Raw genomic sequence first — 6,000 nt, forward strand, 5'->3', positions numbered from 1 at the left:
CAATTGGGACATGGATTATGCAAACATGGCGGCCATCATCCAATGGTGGACAGTAGATCGCCGGATCCAAGCAGCACATGCAAGCTCAAAAGCAAAGAACCGGTAAGCGCTGTGCTCATCTCCTCGGAGGCCGGCCACCTATGATAGACTTCAGAGGAGGCAAACCTTGGAAATGAGCTGTAAATCTTGGAAATACAAATCCCTCCTTTCTTTAGAAGAGAGAAGTTTTTTTAATAAGAAATCAATTGCAAAATTGCTTTTTTTTTTGGAAACATTTTGCAGTTTTGCCCTCTTATCACGACAACAAGAATAAGCCTTTAAATGCTTTCGCAGAGATATAAAACTACAAGAACAAGCGGTCAAAAGTCATGTTCACACAATGTCTTTTTCAAGTGTATTCCGCCTGTAACCAGCCTGAAAAAGCACTAAAAAAATGTAAAAATGAATGAGAATATGCAAGTAATGTCAAATATTCTGCAACCTCTTTTAACCACCAGGGTTCAAAATTCATAAAGCTGCGAATAAAAAAGTGGCCGGTCCATTCTTCTGGCGGCTTTCGATTGCCACCACTGTGTTATCTATGGAATTAAAGATAAAAACATTTGTTGCAAAACTGCCAAAAAAGATGTTGGAAAATGCAGTAACCTTCAGAAAAACACAATTAGCGTTTTCCTGAAGTGTCTTTGGCTACAACAACGGTGCGAATTCGAGGCAACCATATAACTTGTATACATATGGACAAAACTAAAAGAATTCTACTGGAAATGGCTTCAGGGAATTCTCCTTTTTGGGGAGTTTTGAGGGTCTTTTTCCATTTGATTAAATGTTTCCTACATTGATTTTGAAAAAGTTTTCAAGCATTTTGAAGTTTCATTTTTTCCTGAAGTTTTTTTTTTTTTGCAACCTTTCAATTAGACTGTCATCAGAAACGTTTTATGCGCAGTTTCTGCTACAGAAACTCTGAATGACCCAGTGTGCACATAGCCTAAGCGAGAACCCAGTGATGGATTCTACAATCTGTGTTTCATTGTTATTTCTCGTTTCTTCCTTTTTTAATAGGGTTATTGAACAATATATATTGAACGAGAGAACGGAGTATAAACATCCCAACAATCATATTAATAAAATATAAATTTTATAATGACCAATAATATCAAATTACAAATACAATGATAGCACATGCCCAAAGGTGTGGGGGAAACATATGGTATGCTAAGGAGCAAAAGAGAAATACATTACATCCCTGGTGCTGCTTGTGATGCATCAAAATACTAAAGACTTATGAGGTAGATTCTATGATCCTATATAGCTCCATACCGGAGTAAAGTGCCACAGTGCAAACCAACATAGTCAGTAACAATCATATAATAGAAATACCAGAGAAAAAAGACTAGGCCAATAACGGTATGCACACCCATAGAATATACAAAAAATCTCAAAACTGTTTATTATACCTCAAAAAAGACAAATACAATAAAACCATTTAAAAAGGCCTGAATACAGAACCATGAACCACCACCCCTAAGCACATATGCCATGGAATGACAGACACAACAATAAAGTGCAAGAAAAATACACAATGTCTCCTATCTATACAGATAATGGCTCAATATAGCATGCATGAACATATGAAAATGTAAAGGACTGAACAGAGATATATATTGACTTATAATAATACACTGGCGGACAGTCAAGTGATTAAATTACTGCAGTTCAGTGTATTAAGTACGGAAATATAAAGTGTTAAATGAGCATGCTGTTTGCCCAGGGTGATAGAAATATCAGTATTGGCATGTTAGTCTGGGCTTCGGTTGTAAGCAAAAAACCTCAATCAGGTGTGCCCTGGCAACCCCATATTATCTAGAGTGCAAAGTAATGCAAATGCAGCCTAATGAATACATAATAGTAAGTAAGCTGAAACAGAGGAAAAAAGTGTCCAGCAAGGACAATACCAACGCTGAGCAATGAACCCAGATGCCTGAGAAAGACAGGAGACGGGCTAAGGGGTGAGGCTGAAGCCCCACGCATATCGCTGCAGGCGCAGCTTCGTCAGGGGAAGTGAGAGGGTGCGCCCATTCTGAGGTTAATATAAGCGAAATGAAATGAATCAAATACAGACCGGTGTGCAGTTCAGATGTGACTCACAATGGAGGCCGCCGCATGGAGCATTCAGGAAGTGGCTATAGCCAGAAGTGTATGCCGTCATCATAGTGCAGATGCACATGCGGGAAGGCAACACTAGGGGGAGACATTGGGGCATTTAGCTGCATGATAGAAGACAAGCAGCATTCAAGTGTGGACAGCAGAAGGGATCTAAGTACACATTGATATATGCAAACAATGAGTGTGATATCTGCACACATATATAGGCATAATGAAATAAGAAGTGAAATAATGTTATACTTATCCCCCATATATGGAAAAAAAAAAATTATATATATATACTGTGTATATATATATATATATATATATATATATAGATGAAAAAAAGAAAGACAGCACAAAAAAAAATAGAAAAAAAGGGCTTTAATGCCTGAACGGCGTGGCGACGTTTCGGATATCTTTATCCTTTTTCAAGCAGTGTTAATACAGACAAGGTGGGTATATATAGAAAACATTCATTGTATACAATTAAACATATTAAGTTATTTTGGACATCAGATCAGCAATAGTCATCTGACCAAAAAAGTGCAACAGTGCCACTGTGATAAATCTGTATCATATACATTATATATAAAAAAGTGCCATATAGTGCACAGTGGTAAACTTTAAAAATATATTAATAAGCAATTTAATATCCTCAGGTGTCCCATGTTTGTGAAAACAGAAAAACCGCGCACTTACAAAGATAATACAGCAGGTGCTGGAGATTCCGGCGTCCTCCTGTTGTAACTGCACATGTCTATGGCAGCTGCAGTCCGGACCTAGAGCATTATGGTCCGCACCTGTGCAATAGTGCTTTGAAGTCATAAGCGCCATCTTGGAAAAGGTATATGGCCATACAGACTTCAGACAGGCAGAAAAAAAAAAAAAAAAAAATCTGACTACTTGTATCTGCGCAGCATTATAATATAAGCAATAGCAATATGTAGGAGAGAATGCATAATATAATAAACTAAAAGAATGATTGAGTTTTTTTGTCACTTATTAAAGGACAAATATCGCTATAAAGCCATGAATGGAGGGTTATACTCATTTATTTCATAGTATTTATAGTGGACATAATTGGTTCAGGCATAAGCTCTATGTATGGTGTGTTAGAGTCCCAAAAACTCCCCATAGGTAAATGAGGGGTCAGAAACCAAAACAGGGAAAGAGAGACACATGGGAGGCGGAAATCCCCCCATATGTCAATTACATCCTGCATACACACCAAATAACCAATTGTATATAGCCACGTTTTTTTTTTGTTTTTTTGGGGTTTTTTTGAGAAAAAATAATGAGTGTAACCTCAAATATTATTTAATGCATCTCTTCACACAGTATATCAAGCTCCATTAATCAACATCATAAATTGCAAAAAAATATTAATTTCACAAACTGGGACATCTGAAAAGAGAAGAAAAAGAGAAATAGAAGTTAAAATCCATGTAAATTTTTTTTTTTTTTTTTTTTAACAGGAAGATTGTCATAGCAATGAGGATATAGCTGAATTTATCACTATTCTTTTATAAAATCTGATTAATCTTAAAGTCTACATTAAGACCATATGGTTTTAGCGTATTTAATTTCATGATCCACTCCAATTCTCTTTTTTTGAGTAATCGAATACGATCACCCCCTCTCCTCTGTACAGGAATTATATCTATGATGCGAAAACGCAGTTGTTTTTCCGTATGCGATTTTTCAACAAAATATTTGGATACTGGTAGATCCATACTTTTTTTCCTTATGGTATGTCGGTTGATTGATCCGTGTTTTAAAATCACATGTTGTCTCACCGACATACCATAAGGAACAAGGACATTGCAACAGGTAAACTACAAACTCTGAATCACATGTCAAAAAATGTTGTATCTCATATTTTTTCTGAGTCACAGGATGAACAAAACTGGATCCTTTTAACATTAATGTACAATTAACACATGAAAGACATGGGAAACAGCCTCTTCTATTTTGTCCAGAAAGTGTGGTTTGATTGGATTTTTTGAAAGAACCAATGTCTGATTTTATTAAATTAGAGGCAATCGTACGGTTTCGCCTGTACGAAAACAAGGGTGGTTTTGAAAATTCTGGTACATGTGGTAAACATTTATGTAACATACTCCAATGTTTCAATATGATATTTGAAATCCCACTACTTTCCTCACAAAAGGCTGTCACCAATGGTATACGATCAGAAACCTTCTTTTTAATTTTTTTCTGAAAAAGGTCTTCCCTTTTAATAGAGTCAGCTTTATTTTTTTGTGCTTCCAATAAATTTTTGGGGTACCCCCTATCCACAAATTTTCTAAGAGTCCCCTCCATAGATTTTTCCAACGAGTCTTTTTCACTCTCAATTCTCTTGGTTCTGATTAGTTGGCTAAAAGGGATGGATTCTTTAGTTTTTCTTGGGTGTTGGCTACTGAAGAGCAATAGGTCATTTTTATCAGTCACCTTTGTATATAACTGGGTGATAAGTCGATTGTTTTTAATTTTGACATTGACATCCAAAAATTGGATTTCATTGTTCGAATGCACCAGGGTAAATTTAATAGTGTCGTCTATTGTGTTTAAATAGTCATGGAATTCCACCAATGAATCCTCTGAACCAGTCCAGATTAGGAAGATGTCATCTATGTATCTCCACCACGCCGCTACATAGCAGAAGTGGTGGGACACATAGATGACATCCTCCTCCAAAACACTCATGACAATATTTGCGTACGCGGGTGCCATGTTGGCACCCATGGCCACGCCTCTCAACTGTAAGTAAAAAGTGTCACCAAACAAAAAATAATTTCTGGTTAATACCAGTTCTAACAGTTGTACTATAAAATTTCTCGCTTCCTCAGAGTATTCTGTGGCCCGCAATTTTTTATTGACAGCATTCAATCCTTTGTTATGTTGAATAGATGTATATAGTGATGTTACATCAAATGATGCTAAAATAACATTTCCAACTGTTTCTATTCCACCTATTTTTTCAAGAAAATCGGTGGTGTCTTTAACGAAGGACTCCGCATGACTGGCAATGGGGTTCAGGATCTTATCAAGAAAAACTCCAATATGTGATAAAATGGAGTCACATCCAGAGACAATGGGCCGACCCGGAGGATGCACGAGAGACTTATGTATCTTTGGCAAAGTATATATAACTGGGGTGATTGGACACCCAACGGTCAAATATTCATGTAAATCCAGGTCAATAATACATAGTTCAAGGGCATTATCTAGAATAATCTTAATGTCCCTTGCAATATCAAATTTTGGATCATGAGAAAGTCTCTCGTACACCTCTGGGTCAGCCAACTGCCCCCGGATTTCCTGAAGATAGTCCCCCTTATTCATTACAACTACTGCACCACCTTTATCGGCACTCTTGATGATTATATTTTCATCATGTGCCAGTTCATGTAGAGCCTCCATTTCATTTTTAGACATGTTGGGGTGCATAAAATTTTTTGTACATTTACCTTTAAATATTTTTATATCATCATTAACAGCGGATATGAATGCGTCTATCATGCTGCGCAGATACAAGTAGTCAGATTTTTTATTTATTTATTTTTTCTGCCTGTCTGAAGTTTGTATGGGCATATACCTTTTCCAAGATGGCGCTTATGACTTCAAAGCACTATTGCACAGGTGCGGACCATAATGCTCTAGGTCCGGACTGCAGCTGCCATAGACATGTGCAGTTACAACAGGAGGACGCCTGAATCTCCAGCACCTGCTGTATTATCTTTGTAAGTGCGTGTTTTTTCTATTTTCACAAACATGGGACACCTGAGGATATTAAATTGCTTATTAATATATTTTTAAAGTTTACCACTGTGCACTATATGGCACTTTTTTATA

At 36.8% G+C, this 6,000-nt stretch overlaps 1 long non-coding RNA gene across 1 annotated transcript in view; it reads right to left on the reverse strand.

Moving 5' to 3' along the window:
• LOC143806282 (uncharacterized) overlaps positions 1-3,835 on the reverse strand; it is a 102,982-nt gene extending 99,147 nt beyond the window's left edge. The window contains exon 1 of the long non-coding RNA XR_013221428.1: positions 2,845-3,835. This is a non-coding gene — a long non-coding RNA (uncharacterized LOC143806282). The remainder of the gene's footprint in view (positions 1-2,844) is intronic.
• Between the last annotated feature and the right edge of the window lie 2,165 nt (positions 3,836-6,000).

This window comes from Ranitomeya variabilis, chromosome 2 (genome assembly GCF_051348905.1).
Source record: "Ranitomeya variabilis isolate aRanVar5 chromosome 2, aRanVar5.hap1, whole genome shotgun sequence".
NCBI lineage: Eukaryota > Metazoa > Chordata > Amphibia > Anura > Dendrobatidae > Ranitomeya > Ranitomeya variabilis.